Raw genomic sequence first — 22151 nt, forward strand, 5'->3', positions numbered from 1 at the left:
TAACGTATAACGTATAACGTATAACGTATAACGTATAACGTATAACGTATAACGTATAACGTATAACGTATAACGTATAACGTATAACGTATAGCGTATAACGTATAACGTATAACGTATAACGTATAACGTATAACGTATAACGTATAACGTATAACGTATAACGTATAACGTATAACGTATAACGTATAACGTATAACGTATAACGTATAACGTATAACGTATAACGTATAACGTATAACGTATAACGTATAACGTATAACGTATAACGTATAACGTATAACGTATAACGTATAACGTAATACGTATATCAAATAACGTATAACGTATAACGTATAACGTATAACGTATAACGTATAACGTATAACGTATAACATATAACGTATAACGCATATCCTAGAACTTATGGCGTATAACGTATAATGTATAACGTATAACGTATAACGTATAACGTATAACGTATAACGTATAACGTATAACGTATAACGTATAACGTATAACGTATAACGTATAACGTATAACGTATAACGTATAACGTATAACGTATAACGTATAACGTATAACGTATAACGTATAACGTATAACGTATAACGTATAACGTATAACGTATAACGTATAACGTATAACGTATAACGTATAACGTATAACGTATAACGTATAACGTATAACGTATGACGTATAACGTATAACGTATAACTTATAGCGTATAACGTATAACGTATAACGTATAACGTATAAACTATAACACATAACGTATAACGTATAAACTATAACACATAACGTATAACGTATAACGTATAACGTATAACGTATAACGTATAACGTATAACGTATAACGTATAACGTATAACGTATAACGTATAACGTATAACGTATAACGTATAACGTATAACGTATAACGTATAACGTATAACGTATAACGTATAACGTATAACGTATAACGTATAACGTATAACGTATAACGTATAACGTATAACGTATAACGTATAACGTATAACGTATAACGTGTAACGTATAACGTATAACGTATAACATATAACGTATAACGCATATCCTAGAACTTATGGCGTATAACGTATAATGTATAACGTATAACGTATAACGTATAACGTATAACGTATAACGTATAACGTATAACGTATAACGTATAACGTATAACGTATAACGTATAGCGTATAACGTATAACGTATAACGTATAACGTATATCGTATGACGTATAACGTATAACGTATAGCGTATAACGTATAACGTATAACGTATAACGTATAACGTATAACGTATTACGTATAACGTATAACGTATAACGTATAAAGTATAACGTATAACGTATAACGTATAACGTATAACGTATAACGTATAACGTATAATTTATAACGTATAACGTATAACGTATAACGTATAACGTATAACGTACAACGTATAACGTATAACGTATAACGTATAACGTATAACGTATAACGTAATACGTATATCAAATAACGTATAACGTATAACGTATAACGTATAACGTATAACGTATAACGTATAACGTATAACGTATAACATATAACGTATAACGCATATCCTAGAACTTATGGCGTATAACGTATAATGTATAACGTATAACGTATAACGTATAACGTATAACGTATAACGTATAACTTATAACGTATAACGTATAACGTATAACATATAACGTATAACGCATATCCTAGAACTTATGGCGTATAACGTATAATGTATAACGTATAACGTATAACGTATAACGTATAACGTATAACGTATAACGTATAACGTAATACGTATATCAAATAACGTATAACGTATAACGTATAACGTATAACGTATAACGTATAACGTATAACGTATAACATATAACGTATAACGCATATCCTAGAACTTATGGCGTATAACGTATAATGTATAACGTATAACGTATAACGTATAACGTATAACGTATAACGTATAACGTATAACGTATAACGTATAACGTATAACGTATAACGTATAACGTATAACGTATAACGTATAACGTATAACGTATAACGTATAACGTATAACGTATAACGTATAACGTATAACGTATAACGTATAACGTATAACGTATAACGTATAACGTATAGCGTATAACGTATAACGTATAACGTATAACGTATAACGTATAACGTATAACGTATAACGTATAACGTATAACGTATAACGTATAACGTATAACGTATAACGTATAACGTATAACGTATAACGTATAACGTATAACGTGTAACGTATAACGTATAACGTATAACATATAACGTATAACGCATATCCTAGAACTTATGGCGTATAACGTATAATGTATAACGTATAACGTATAACGTATAACGTATAACGTATAACGTATAACGTATAACATATAACGTATAACGTATAGCGTATAACGTATAACGTATAACGTATAACGTATATCGTATGACGTATAACGTATAACGTATAGCGTATAACGTATAACGTATAACGTATAACGTATAACGTATTACGTATAACGTATAACGTATAACGTATAACGTATAACGTATAACATATAACGTATAACGTATAACATATAACGTATAACGCATATCCTAGAACTTATGGCGTATAACGTATAATTTATAACGTATAACGTATAACGTATAACGTATAACGTATAACGTATAACGTATAACGTATAACGTATAACGTATAACGTATAACGTATAACGTATAACGTATAACGTAATACGTATATCAAATAACGTATAACGTATAACGTATAACGTATAACGTATAACGTATAACGTATAACGTATAACGTATAACATATAACGTATAACGCATATCCTAGAACTTATGGCGTATAACGTATAATGTATAACGTATAACGTATAACGTATAACGTATAACGTATAACGTATAACGTATAACGTATAACGTATAACGTATAACGTATAACGTATAACGTATAACGTATAACGTATAAGGGATAACGTATAACGTATAACGTATAACGTATAACGTATAACGTATAACGTATAACGTATAACGTATAACGTATAACGTATAACGTATAACGTATAACGTATAACGTATAACGTATAACGTATAACGTATAACGTATAACGTATAACGTATAACGTATAACGTATAACGTATAACGTATAACGTATAACGTATAACGTATAACGTATAACGTATAACGTATAACGTATGACGTATAACGTATAACGTATAACTTATAGCGTATAACGTATAACGTATAACGTATAACGTATAAACTATAACACATAACGTATAACGTATAAACTATAACACATAACGTATAACGTATAACGTATAACGTATAACGTATAACGTATAACGTATAACGTATAACGTATAACGTATAACGTATAACGTATAACGTATAACGTATAACGTATAACGTATAACGTATAACGTATAACGTATAACGTATAACGTATAACGTATAACGTATAACGTATAACGTATAACGTATAACGTATAACGTATAACGTATAACGTATAACGTATAACGTATAACGTATAACGTATAACGTATAACGTATAACGTGTAACGTATAACGTATAACGTATAACATATAACGTATAACGCATATCCTAGAACTTATGGCGTATAGCGTATAATGTATAACGTATAACGTATAACGTATAACGTATAACGTATAACGTATAACGTATAACGTATAACGTATAACGTATAACGTATAACGTATAGCGTATAACGTATAACGTATAACGTATAACGTATATCGTATGACGTATAGCGTATAACGTATAGCGTATAACGTATAACGTATAACGTATAACGTATAACGTATTACGTATAACGTATAACGTATAACGTATAAAGTATAACGTATAACGTATAACGTATAACGTATAACGTATAACGTAATACGTATAACGTATAACGTATTACGTATAACATATAACGTATAACGTATAACGTATAACGTATAACGTTTAACGTATAACGTATAACGTATAACGTATAACATATAACGTATAACGTATAACATATAACGTATAACGCATATCCTAGAACTTATGGCGTATAACGTATAATTTATAACGTATAACGTATAACGTATAACGTATAACGTATAACGTACAACGTATAACGTATAACGTATAACGTATAACGTATAACGTATAACGTAATACGTATATCAAATAACGTATAACGTATAACGTATAACGTATAACGTATAACGTATAACGTATAACGTATAACGTATAACGTATAACGTATAACATATAACGTATAACGCATATCCTAGAACTTATGGCGTATAACGTATAATGTATAACACATAACGTATAACGTATAACGTATAACGTATAACGTATAACGTATAACGTATAACGTATAACGTATAACGTATAACGTATAACGTATAACGTATAACGTATAACGTATAACGTATAACGTATAACGTATAACGTATAACGTATAACGTATAACGTATAACGTATAACGTATAACGTATAACGTATAACGTATAACGTATAACGTATAACGTATAACGTATAACGTATAACGTGTAACGTATAACGTATAACGTATAACATATAACGTATAACGCATATCCTAGAACTTATGGCGTATAACGTATAATGTATAACGTATAACGTATAACGTATAACGTATAACGTATAACGTATAACGTATAACGTATAACGTATAACGTATAGCGTATAACGTATAACGTATAACGTATAACGTATATCGTATGACGTATAACGTATAACGTATAGCGTATAACGTATAACGTATAACGTATAACGTATAACGTATTACGTATAACGTATAACGTATAACGTATAAAGTATAACGTATAACGTATAACGTATAACGTATAACGTATAACGTAATACGTATAACGTATAACGTATTACGTATAACATATAACGTATAACGTATAACGTATAACGTATAACGTTTAACGTATAACGTATAACGTATAACGTATAACATATAACGTATAACGTATAACATATAACGTATAACGCATATCCTAGAACTTATGGCGTATAACGTATAATTTATAACGTATAACGTATAACGTATAACGTATAACGTATAACGTACAACGTATAACGTATAACGTATAACGTATAACGTATAACGTATAACGTAATACGTATATCAAATAACGTATAACGTATAACGTATAACGTATAACGTATAACGTATAACGTATAACGTATAACGTATAACATATAACGTATAACGCATATCCTAGAACTTATGGCGTATAACGTATAATGTATAACGTATAACGTATAACGTATAACGTATAACGTATAACGTATATCGTATAACTTATAACGTATAACGTATAACGTATAACATATAACGTATAACGCATATCCTAGAACTTATGGCGTATAACGTATAATGTATAACGTATAACGTATAACGTATAACGTATAACGTATAACGTATAACGTATAACGTAATACGTATATCAAATAACGTATAACGTATAACGTATAACGTATAACGTATAACGTATAACGTATAACGTATAACGTATAACGTATAACGTATAACGTATAACGTATAACGTATAACGTATAACGTATAGCGTATAACGTATAGCGTATAACGTATAACGTATAACGTATAACGTATAACGTATAACGTATAACGTATAACGTATAACGTATAACGTATAACGTATAACGTATAACGTATAACGTATAACGTATAACGTATAACGTATAACGTATAACGTATAACGTATAACGTATAACGTATAACGTATAACGTATAACGTATAACGTATAACGTATAACGTATAACGTATAACGTATAACGTATAACGTAATACGTATATCAAATAACGTATAACGTATAACGTATAACGTATAACGAATAACGTATAACGTATAACGTATAACGTATAACGTATAACGTATAACGTATAACGTATAACGTATAACGTATAACGTATAACGTATAACGTATAACGTATAACGTATAACGTATAACGTATAACGTATAACGTATAACGTATAACGTATAACGTATAACGTATAACGTATAACGTATAACGTATAAAGTATAACATATCACGTATAACGTATAACGTATAACGTATAACGTATAACGTATAACGTATAACGTATAACGTATAACGTATAACGTAATACGTATATCAAATAACGTATAACGTATAACGTATAACGTATAACGTATAACGTATAACGTATAACGTATAACATATAACGTATAACGCATATCCTAGAACTTATGGCGTATAACGTATAATGTATAACGTATAACGTATAACGTATAACGTATAACGTATAACGTATAACGTATAACGTATAACGTATAACGTATAACGTATAACGTATAACGTATAACGTATAACGTATAACGTATAACGTATAACGTATAACGTATAACGTATAACGTATAACGTATAACGTATAACGTATAACGTATAACGTATAACGTATAACGTATAACGTATAACGTATAACGTATAACGTATAACGTATAACGTATAACGTATAACGTATAACGTATAACGTATAACGTATAACGTATAACGTATAACGTATAACGTATAACGTATAACGTATAACGTATGACGTATAACGTATAACGTATAACTTATAGCGTATAACGTATAACGTATAACGTATAACGTATAAACTATAACACATAACGTATAACGTATAAACTATAACACATAACGTATAACGTATAACGTATAACGTATAACGTATAACGTATAACGTATAACGTATAACGTATAACGTATAACGTATAACGTATAACGTATAACGTATAACGTATAACGTATAACGTATAACGTATAACGTATAACGTATAACGTATAACGTATAACGTATAACGTATAACGTATAACGTATAACGTATAACGTATAACGTATAACGTATAACGTATAACGTATAACGTATAACGTATAACGTATAACGTATAACGTGTAACGTATAACGTATAACGTATAACATATAACGTATAACGCATATCCTAGAACTTATGGCGTATAACGTATAATGTATAACGTATAACGTATAACGTATAACGTATAACGTATAACGTATAACGTATAACGTATAACGTATAACGTATAACGTATAACGTATAGCGTATAACGTATAACGTATAACGTATAACGTATATCGTATGACGTATAACGTATAACGTATAGCGTATAACGTATAACGTATAACGTATAACGTATAACGTATTACGTATAACGTATAACGTATAACGTATAAAGTATAACGTATAACGTATAACGTATAACGTATAACGTATAACGTAATACGTATAACGTATAACGTATTACGTATAACATATAACGTATAACGTATAACGTATAACGTATAACGTTTAACGTATAACGTATAACGTATAACGTATAACATATAACGTATAACGTATAACATATAACGTATAACGCATATCCTAGAACTTATGGCGTATAACGTATAATTTATAACGTATAACGTATAACGTATAACGTATAACGTATAACGTACAACGTATAACGTATAACGTATAACGTATAACGTATAACGTATAACGTAATACGTATATCAAATAACGTATAACGTATAACGTATAACGTATAACGTATAACGTATAACGTATAACGTATAACGTATAACGTATAACATATAACGTATAACGCATATCCTAGAACTTATGGCGTATAACGTATAATGTATAACGTATAACGTATAACGTATAACGTATAACGTATAACGTATAACGTATAACGTATAACGTATAACGTATAACGTATAACGTATAACGTATAACGTATAACGTATAACGTATAACGTATAACGTATAACGTATAACGTATAACGTATAACGTATAATGTATAACGTATAACGTATAACGTATAACGTATAACGTATAACGTATAACGTATAACGTATAACGTATAACGTAATACGTATATCAAATAACGTATAACGTATAACGTATAACGTATAACGTATAACGTATAACGTATAACGTATAACATATAACGTATAACGCATATCCTAGAACTTATGGCGTATAACGTATAATGTATAACGTATAACGTATAACGTATAACGTATAACGTATAACGTATAACGTATAACGTATAACGTATAACGTATAACGTATAACGTATAACGTATAACGTACAACGTATAACGTATAACGTATAACGTATAACGTATAACGTATAACGTAATACGTATATCAAATAACGTATAACGTATAACGTATAACGTATAACGTATAACGTATAACGTATAACGTATAACGTATAACGTATAACATATAACGTATAACGCATATCCTAGAACTTATGGCGTATAACGTATAATGTATAACGTATAACGTATAACGTATAACGTATAACGTATATCGTATAACTTATAACGTATAACGTATAACGTATAACATATAACGTATAACGCATATCCTAGAACTTATGGCGTATAACGTATAATGTATAACGTATAACGTATAACGTATAACGTATAACGTATAACGTATAACGTATAACGTATAACGTAATACGTATATCAAATAACGTATAACGTATAACGTATAACGTATAACGTATAACGTATAACGTATAACGTATAACGTATAACGTACAACGTATAGCGTATAACGTATAGCGTATAACGTATAGCGTATAACGTATAACGTATAACGTATAACGTATAACGTATAACGTATAACGTATAACGTATAACGTATAACGTATAACGTATAACGTATAACGTATAACGTATAACGTATAACGTATAACGTATAACGTATAACGTATAACGTATAACGTATAACGTATAACGTATAACGTATAACGTATAACGTATAACGTATAACGTATAACGTATAACGTATAACGTATAACGTATAACGTAATACGTATATCAAATAACGTATAACGTATAACGTATAACGTATAACGTATAACGTATAACGTATAACGTATAACGTATAACGTATAACGTATAACGTATAACGTATAACGTATAACGTATAACGTATAACGTATAACGTATAACGTATAACGTATAACGTATAACGTATAACGTATAACGTATAACGTATAACGTATAACGTATAACGTATAACGTATAACGTATAACGTATAACGTATAACGTAATACGTATATCAAATAACGTATAACGTATAACGTATAACGTATAACGTATAACGTATAACGTATAACGTATAACATATAACGTATAACGCATATCCTAGAACTTATGGCGTATAACGTATAATGTATAACGTATAACGTATAACGTATAACGTATAACGTATAACGTATAACGTATAACGTATAACGTATAACGTATAACGTATAACGTATAACGTATAACGTATAACGTATAACGTATAACGTATAACGTATAACGTATAACGTATAACGTATAACGTATAACGTATAACGTATAACGTATAACGTATAACGTATAACGTATAACGTATAACGTATAACGTATAACGTATAACGTATAACGTATAACGTATAACGTATAACGTATAACGTATAACGTATAACGTATAACGTATAACGTATAACGTATAACGTATAACGTATAACGTATAACGTATGACGTATAACGTATAACGTATGACGTATAACGTATAACGTATAACTTATAGCGTATAACGTATAACGTATAACGTATAACGTATAAACTATAACACATAACGTATAACGTATAAACTATAACACATAACGTATAACGTATAACGTATAACGTATAACGTATAACGTATAACGTATAACGTATAACGTATAACGTATAACGTATAACGTATAACGTATAACGTATAACGTATAACGTATAACGTATAACGTATAACGTATAACGTATAACGTATAACGTATAACGTATAACGTATAACGTATAACGTATAACGTATAACGTATAACGTATAACGTATAACGTATAACGTATAACGTGTAACGTATAACGTATAACGTATAACATATAACGTATAACGCATATCCTAGAACTTATGGCGTATAACGTATAATGTATAACGTATAACGTATAACGTATAACGTATAACGTATAACGTATAACGTATAACGTATAACGTATAACGTATAACGTATAACGTATAGCGTATAACGTATAACGTATAACGTATAACGTATATCGTATGACGTATAACGTATAACGTATAGCGTATAACGTATAACGTATAACGTATAACGTATAACGTATTACGTATAACGTATAACGTATAACGTATAAAGTATAACGTATAACGTATAACGTATAACGTATAACGTATAACGTATAACGTAATACGTATAACGTATAACGTATTACGTATAACATATAACGTATAACGTATAACGTATAACGTATAACGTTTAACGTATAACGTATAACGTATAACGTATAACATATAACGTATAACGTATAACATATAACGTATAACGCATATCCTAGAACTTATGGCGTATAACGTATAATTTATAACGTATAACGTATAACGTATAACGTATAACGTATAACGTACAACGTATAACGTATAACGTATAACGTATAACGTATAACGTATAACGTAATACGTATATCAAATAACGTATAACGTATAACGTATAACGTATAACGTATAACGTATAACGTATAACGTATAACGTATAACGTATAACATATAACGTATAACGCATATCCTAGAACTTATGGCGTATAACGTATAATGTATAACGTATAACGTATAACGTATAACGTATAACGTATAACGTATAACGTATAACGTATAACGTATAACGTATAACGTATAACGTATAACGTATAACGTATAACGTATAACGTATAACGTATAACGTATAACGTATAACGTATAACGTATAACGTATAACGTATAACGTATAACGTATAACGTATAACGTATAACGTATAACGTATAACGTATAACGTATAACGTATAACGTATAACGTATAACGTATAACGTATAACGTATAACGTATAACGTATAACGTATAACGTATAACGTATAACGTATAACGTATAACGTATAAAGTATAACATATCACGTATAACGCATATCCTAGAACTTATGGCGTATAGCGTATAATGTATAACGTATAACGTATAACGTATAACTTTTAACGTATAACGTATAACATATAACGTATAACGTATAGCGTATAACGTATAACGTATAACGTATAACGTATAACGTATAACGTATAACGTATAACGTATAACGTATAACGTATAACGTATAACGTATAACGTATAACGTATAACGTATAACGTATAACGTATAACGTATAACGTATAACGTGTAACGTATAACGTATAACGTATAACATATAACGTATAACGCATATCCTAGAACTTATGGCGTATAACGTATAATGTATAACGTATAACGTATAACGTATAACTTTTAACGTATAACGTATAACATATAACGTATAACGTATAGCGTATAACGTATAACGTATAACGTATAACGTATAACGTATAGCGTATAACGTATAACGTATAACGTATAACGTATATCGTATGACGTATTCCGTATAACGTATAGCGTATAACGTATAACGTAAAACGTATAACGTATAACGTATTACGTATAACGTATAACGTATAACGTATAAAGTATAACGTATAACGTATAACGTATAACGTATAACGTATAACGTAATACGTATAACGTATAACGTATTACGTATAACATATAACGTATAACGTATAACGTATAACGTATAACGTATAACGTATAACGTATAACGTATAGCGTATAACATATAACGTATAACGTATAACATATAACGTATAACGCATACCCTAGAACTTATGGCGTATAACGTATAATTTATAACGTATAACGTATAACGTATAACGTATAACGTATAACGTATAACGTATAACGTATAACGTATAACGTATACCGTATAACGTATTACGTATAACGTATAACGTATAACGTATAAAGTATAACGTATAACGTATAACGTATAACGTATAACGTATAACGTATAACGTAATACGTATAACGTATAACGTATTACGTATAACATATAACGTATAACGTATAACGTATAACGTATAACGTTTAACGTATAACGTATAACGTATAACGTATAACATATAACGTATAACGTATAACATATAACGTATAACGCATATCCTAGAACTTATGGCGTATAACGTATAATTTATAACGTATAACGTATAACGTATAACGTATAACGTATAACGTACAACGTATAACGTATAACGTATAACGTATAACGTATAACGTATAACGTATAACGTATAACGTATAACGTGTAACGTATAACGTATAACGTATAACGTATAACGTATAACGTATAACGTATAACGTATAACGTATAACGTATAACGTATAACGTATAACGTATGACGTATAACGTATAACGTATAACTTATAGCGTATAACGTATAACGTATAACGTATAACGTATAAACTATAACACATAACGTATAACGTATAAACTATAACACATAACGTATAACGTATAACGTATAACGTATAACGTATAACGTATAACGTATAACGTATAACGTATAACGTATAACGTATAACGTATAACGTATAACGTATAACGTATAACGTATAACGTATAACGTATAACGTATAACGTATAACGTATAACGTATAACGTATAACGTATAACGTATAACGTATAACGTATAACGTATAACGTATAACGTGTAACGTATAACGTATAACGTATAACATATAACGTATAACGCATATCCTAGAACTTATGGCGTATAACGTATAATGTATAACGTATAACGTATAACGTATAACGTATAACGTATAACGTATAACGTATAACGTATAACGTATAACGTATAGCGTATAACGTATAACGTATAACGTATAACGTATATCGTATGACGTATAACGTATAACGTATAGCGTATAACGTATAACGTATAACGTATAACGTATAACGTATTACGTATAACGTATAACGTATAACGTATAAAGTATAACGTATAACGTATAACGTATAACGTATAACGTATAACGTAATACGTATAACGTATAACGTATTACGTATAACATATAACGTATAACGTATAACGTATAACGTATAACGTTTAACGTATAACGTATAACGTATAACGTATAACATATAACGTATAACGTATAACATATAACGTATAACGCATATCCTAGAACTTATGGCGTATAACGTATAATTTATAACGTATAACGTATAACGTATAACGTATAACGTATAACGTACAACGTATAACGTATAACGTATAACGTATAACGTATAACGTATAACGTAATACGTATATCAAATAACGTATAACGTATAACGTATAACGTATAACGTATAACGTATAACGTATAACGTATAACGTATAACATATAACGTATAACGCATATCCTAGAACTTATGGCGTATAACGTATAATGTATAACGTATAACGTATAACGTATAACGTATAACGTATATCGTATAACTTATAACGTATAACGTATAACGTATAACATATAACGTATAACGCATATCCTAGAACTTATGGCGTATAACGTATAATGTATAACGTATAACGTATAACGTATAACGTATAACGTATAACGTATAACGAATAACGTATAACGTAATACGTATATCAAATAACGTATAACGTATAACGTATAACGTATAACGTATAACGTATAACGTATAACGTATAACATATAACGTATAACGCATATCCTAGAACTTATGGCGTATAACGTATAATGTATAACGTATAACGTATAACGTATAACGTATAACGTATAACGTATAACGTATAACGTATAACGTATAACGTATAACGTATAACGTATAACGTATAACGTATAACGTATAACGTATAACGTATAACGTATAACGTATAACGTATAACGTATAACGTATAACGTATAACGTATAACGTATAGCGTATAACGTATAGCGTATAACGTATAACGTATAACGTATAACGTATAACGTATAACGTATAACGTATAACGTATAACGTATAACGTATAACGTATAACGTATAACGTATAACGTATAACGTATAACGTATAACGTATAACGTATAACGTATAACGTATAACGTATAACGTATAACGTATAACGTATAACGTATAACGTATAACGTATAACGTATAACGTATAACGTATAACGTATAACGTATAACGTATAACGTATAACGTATAACGTATAACGTATAACGTAATACGTATATCAAATAACGTATAACGTATAACGTATAACGTATAACGTATAACGTATAACGTATAACGTATAACATATAACGTATAACGCATATCCTAGAACTTATGGCGTATAACGTATAATGTATAACGTATAACGTATAACGTATAACGTATAACGTATAACGTATAACGTATAACGTATAACGTATAACGTATAACGTATAACGTATAACGTATAACGTATAACGTATAACGTATAACGTATAACGTATAACGTATAACGTATAACGTATAACGTATAACGTATAACGTATAACGTATAACGTATAACGTATAACGTATAACGTATAACGTATAACGTATAACGTATAACGTATAACGTATAACGTATAACGTATAACGTATAACGTATAACGTATAACGTATAACGTATAACGTATAACGTATAACGTATGACGTATAACGTATAACGTATAACTTATAGCGTATAACGTATAACGTATAACGTATAACGTATAAACTATAACACATAACGTATAACGTATAAACTATAACACATAACGTATAACGTATAACGTATAACGTATAACGTATAACGTATAACGTATAACGTATAACGTATAACGTATAACGTATAACGTATAACGTATAACGTATAACGTATAACGTATAACGTATAACGTATAACGTATAACGTATAACGTATAACGTATAACGTATAACGTATAACGTATAACGTATAACGTATAACGTATAACGTATAACGTATAACGTATAACGTATAACGTATAACGTATAACGTGTAACGTATAACGTATAACGTATAACATACAACGTATAACGCATATCCTAGAACTTATGGCGTATAACGTATAATGTATAACGTATAACGTATAACGTATAACGTATAACGTATAACGTATAACGTATAACGTATAACGTATAACGTATAACGTATAGCGTATAACGTATAACGTATAACGTATAACGTATATCGTATGACGTATAACGTATAACGTATAGCGTATAACGTATAACGTATAACGTATAACGTATAACGTATAACGTATTACGTATAACGTATAACGTATAACGTATAAAGTATAACGTATAACGTATAACGTATAACGTATAACGTATAACGTATAACGTATAATTTATAACGTATAACGTATAACGTATAACGTATAACGTATAACGTACAACGTATAACGTATAACGTATAACGTATAACGTATAACGTATAACGTAATACGTATATCAAATAACGTATAACGTATAACGTATAACGTATAACGTATAACGTATAACGTATAACGTATAACGTATAACATATAACGTATAACGCATATCCTAGAACTTATGGCGTATAACGTATAATGTATAACGTATAACGTATAACGTATAACGTATAACGTATAACGTATAACTTATAACGTATAACGTATAACGTATAACATATAACGTATAACGCATATCCTAGAACTTATGGCGTATAACGTATAATGTATAACGTATAACGTATAACGTATAACGTATAACGTATAACGTATAACGTATAACGTAATACGTATATCAAATAACGTATAACGTATAACGTATAACGTATAACGTATAACGTATAACGTATAACGTATAACATATAACGTATAACGCATATCCTAGAACTTATGGCGTATAACGTATAATGTATAACGTATAACGTATAACGTATAACGTATAACGTATAACGTATAACGTATAACGTATAACGTATAACGTATAACGTATAACGTATAACGTATAACGTATAACGTATAACGTATAACGTATAACGTATAACGTATAACGTATAACGTATAACGTATAACGTATAACGTATAACGTATAACGTATAGCGTATAACGTATAACGTATAACGTATAACGTATAACGTATAACGTATAACGTATAACGTATAACGTATAACGTATAACGTATAACGTATAACGTATAACGTATAACGTATAACGTATAACGTATAACGTATAACGTGTAACGTATAACGTATAACGTATAACATATAACGTATAACGCATATCCTAGAACTTATGGCGTATAACGTATAATGTATAACGTATAACGTATAACGTATAACGTATAACGTATAACGTATAACGTATAACGTATAACATATAACGTATAACGTATAGCGTATAACGTATAACGTATAACGTATAACGTATATCGTATGACGTATAACGTATAACGTATAGCGTATAACGTATAACGTATAACGTATAACGTATAACGTATTACGTATAACGTATAACGTATAACGTATAACGTATAACGTATAACGTATAACGTATAACGTATAACATATAACGTATAACGTATAACATATAACGTATAACGCATATCCTAGAACTTATGGCGTATAACGTATAATTTATAACGTATAACGTATAACGTATAACGTATAACGTATAACGTATAACGTATAACGTATAACGTATAACGTATAACGTATAACGTATAACGTATAACGTAATACGTATATCAAATAACGTATAACGTATAACGTATAACGTATAACGTATAACGTATAACGTATAACGTATAACATATAACGTATAACGCATATCCTAGAACTTATGGCGTATAACGTATAATGTATAACGTATAACGTATAACGTATAACGTATAACGTATAACGTATAACGTATAACGTATAACGTATAACGTATAACGTATAACGTATAACGTATAACGTATAACGTATAACGTATAACGTATAACGTATAACGTATAACGTATAGCGTATAACGTATAACGTATAACGTATAACGTATATCGTATGACGTATAACGTATAACGTATAGCGTATAACGTATAACGTATAACGTATAACGTATAACGTATTACGTATAACGTATAACGTATAACGTATAAAGTATAACGTATAACGTATAACGTATAACGTATAACGTATAACGTAATACGTATAACGTATAACGTATTACGTATAACATATAACGTATAACGTATAACGTATAACGTATAACGTTTAACGTATAACGTATAACGTATAACGTATAACATATAACGTATAACGTATAACATATAACGTATAACGCATATCCTAGAACTTATGGCGTATAACGTATAATTTATAACGTATAACGTATAACGTATAACGTATAACGTATAACGTACAACGTATAACGTATAACGTATAACGTATAACGTATAACGTATAACGTAATACGTATATCAAATAACGTATAACGTATAACGTATAACGTATAACGTATAACGTATAACGTATAACGTATAACGTATAACATATAACGTATAACGCATATCCTAGAACTTATGGCGTATAACGTATAATGTATAACGTATAACGTATAACGTATAACGTATAACGTATATCGTATAACTTATAACGTATAACGTATAACGTATAACATATAACGTATAACGCATATCCTAGAACTTATGGCGTATAACGTATAATGTATAACGTATAACGTATAACGTATAACGTATAACGTATAACGTATAACATATAACGTATAACGCATATCCTAGAACTTATGGCGTATAACGTATAATGTATAACGTATAACGTATAACGTATAACGTATAACGTATAACGTATAACGTATAACGTAATACGTATATCAAATAACGTATAACGTATAACGTATAACGTATAACGTATAACGTATAACGTATAACGTATAACGTATAACGTATAACGTATAACGTATAACGTATAACGTATAACGTATAACGTATAACGTATAACGTATAACGTATAACGTATAACGTATAACGTATAACGTATAACGTATAACGTATAACGTATAACGTATAACGTATAACGTATAACGTATAACGTATAACGTATAACGTATAACGTATAACGTATAACGTATAACGTATAACGTATAACGTAATACGTATATCAAATAACGTATAACGTATAACGTATAACGTATAACGAATAACGTATAACGTATAACGTATAACGTATAACGTATAACGTATAACGTATAACGTATAACGTATAACGTATAACGTATAACGTATAACGTATAACGTATAACGTATAACGTATAACGTATAACGTATAACGTATAACGTATAACGTATAACGTATAACGTATAACGTATAACGTATAACGTATAACGTATAACGTATAAAGTATAACATATCACGTATAACGTATAACGTATAACGTATAACGTATAACGTATAACGTATAACGTATAACGTATAACGTATAACGTAATACGTATATCAAATAACGTATAACGTATAACGTATAACGTATAACGTATAACGTATAACGTATAACGTATAACATATAACGTATAACGCATATCCTAGAACTTATGGCGTATAACGTATAATGTATAACGTATAACGTATAACGTATAACGTATAACGTATAACGTATAACGTATAACGTATAACGTATAACGTATAACGTATAACGTATAACGTATAACGTATAACGTATAACGTATAACGTATAACGTATAACGTATAACGTATAACGTATAACGTATAACGTATAACGTATAACGTATAACGTATAACGTATAACGTATAACGTATAACGTATAACGTATAACGTATAACGTATAACGTATAACGTATAACGTATAACGTATAACGTATAACGTATAACGTATAACGTATAACGTATAACGTATAACGTATAACGTATAACGTATAACGTATAACGTATAACGTATGACGTATAACGTATAACGTATAACTTATAGCGTATAACGTATAACGTATAACGTATAACGTATAAACTATAACACATAACGTATAACGTATAAACTATAACACATAACGTATAACGTATAACGTATAACGTATAACGTATAACGTATAACGTATAACGTATAACGTATAACGTATAACGTATAACGTATAACGTATAACGTATAACGTATAACGTATAACGTATAACGTATAACGTATAACGTATAACGTATAACGTATAACGTATAACGTATAACGTATAACGTATAACGTATAACGTATAACGTATAACGTATAACGTATAACGTATAACGTATAACGTATAACGTATAACGTGTAACGTATAACGTATAACGTATAACATATAACGTATAACGCATATCCTAGAACTTATGGCGTATAACGTATAATGTATAACGTATAACGTATAACGTATAACGTATAACGTATAACGTATAACGTATAACGTATAACGTATAACGAATAACGTATAACGTATAGCGTATAACGTATAACGTATAACGTATAACGTATATCGTATGACGTATAACGTATAACGTATAGCGTATAACGTATAACGTATAACGTATAACGTATAACGTATTACGTATAACGTATAACGTATAACGTATAAAGTATAACGTATAACGTATAACGTATAACGTATAACGTATAACGTAATACGTATAACGTATAACGTATTACGTATAACATATAACGTATAACGTATAACGTATAACGTATAACGTTTAACGTATAACGTATAACGTATAACGTATAACATATAACGTATAACGTATAACATATAACGTATAACGCATATCCTAGAACTTATGGCGTATAACGTATAATTTATAACGTATAACGTATAACGTATAACGTATAACGTATAACGTACAACGTATAACGTATAACGTATAACGTATAACGTATAACGTATAACGTAATACGTATATCAAATAACGTATAACGTATAACGTATAACGTATAACGTATAACGTATAACGTATAACGTATAACGTATAACGTATAACATATAACGTATAACGCATATCCTAGAACTTATGGCGTATAACGTATAATGTATAACGTATAACGTATAACGTATAACGTATAACGTATAACGTATAACGTATAACGTATAACGTATAACGTATAACGTATAACGTATAACGTATAACGTATAACGTATAACGTATAACGTATAACGTATAACGTATAACGTATAACGTATAACGTATAACGTATAATGTATAACGTATAACGTATAACGTATAACGTATAACGTATAACGTATAACGTATAACGTATAACGTATAACGTAATACGTATATCAAATAACGTATAACGTATAACGTATAACGTATAACGTATAACGTATAACGTATAACGTATAACATATAACGTATAACGCATATCCTAGAACTTATGGCGTATAACGTATAATGTATAACGTATAACGTATAACGTATAACGTATAACGTATAACGTATAACGTATAACGTATAACGTATAACGTATAACGTATAACGTATAACGTATAACGTACAACGTATAACGTATAACGTATAACGTATAACGTATAACGTATAACGTAATACGTATATCAAATAACGTATAACGTATAACGTATAACGTATAACGTATAACGTATAACGTATAACGTATAACGTATAACATATAACGTATAACGCATATCCTAGAACTTATGGCGTATAACGTATAATGTATAACGTATAACGTATAACGTATAACGTATAACGTATATCGTATAACTTATAACGTATAACGTATAACGTATAACATATAACGTATAACGCATATCCTAGAACTTATGGCGTATAACGTATAATGTATAACGTATAACGTATAACGTATAACGTATAACGTATAACGTATAACGTATAACGTAATACGTATATCAAATAACGTATAACGTATAACGTATAACGTATAACGTATAACGTATAACGTATAACGTATAACGTATAACGTACAACGTATAGCGTATAACGTATAGCGTATAACGTATAGCGTATAACGTATAACGTATAACGTATAACGTATAACGTATAACGTATAACGTATAACGTATAACGTATAACGTATAACGTATAACGTATAACGTATAACGTATAACGTATAACGTATAACGTATAACGTATAACGTATAACGTATATCGTATAACGTATAACGTATAACGTATAACGTATAACGTATAACGTATAACGTATAACGTATAACGTATAACGTATAACATATAACGTAATACGTATATCAAATAACGTATAACGTATAACGTATAACGTATAACGTATAACGTATAACGTATAACGTATAACGTATAACGTATAACGTATAACGTATAACGTATAACGTATAACGTATAACGTATAACGTATAACGTATAACGTATAACGTATAACGTATAACGTATAACGTATAACGTATAACGTATAACGTATAACGTATAACGTATAACGTATAACGTATAACGTATAACGTATAAAGTATAACATATCACGTATAACGTATAACGTATAACGTATAACGTATAACGTATAACGTATAACGTATAACGTATAACGTATAACGTATAACGTATAACATATAACGTATAACGCATATCCTAGAACTTATGGCGTATAACGTATAATGTATAACGTATAACGTATAACGTATAACGTATAACGTATAACGTATAACGTATAACGTATAACGTATAACGTATAACGTATAACGTATAACGTATAACGTATAACGTATAACGTATAACGTATAACGTATAACGTATAACGTATAACGTATAACGTATAACGTATAACGTATAACGTATAACGTATAACGTATAACGTATAACGTATAACGTATAACGTATAACGTATAACGTATAACGTATAACGTATAACGTATAACGTATAACGTATAACGTATAACGTATAACGTATAACGTATAACGTATAACGTATAACGTATGACGTATAACGTATAACGTATGACGTATAACGTATAACGTATAACTTATAGCGTATAACGTATAACGTATAACGTATAACGTATAAACTATAACACATAACGTATAACGTATAAACTATAACACATAACGTATAACGTATAACGTATAACGTATAACGTATAACGTATAACGTATAACGTATAACGTATAACGTATAACGTATAACGTATAACGTATAACGTATAACGTATAA

This window comes from Ptiloglossa arizonensis, chromosome 2, assembly GCF_051014685.1.
Source record: "Ptiloglossa arizonensis isolate GNS036 chromosome 2, iyPtiAriz1_principal, whole genome shotgun sequence".
NCBI classification, from domain to species: Eukaryota; Metazoa; Arthropoda; class Insecta; order Hymenoptera; family Colletidae; genus Ptiloglossa; species Ptiloglossa arizonensis.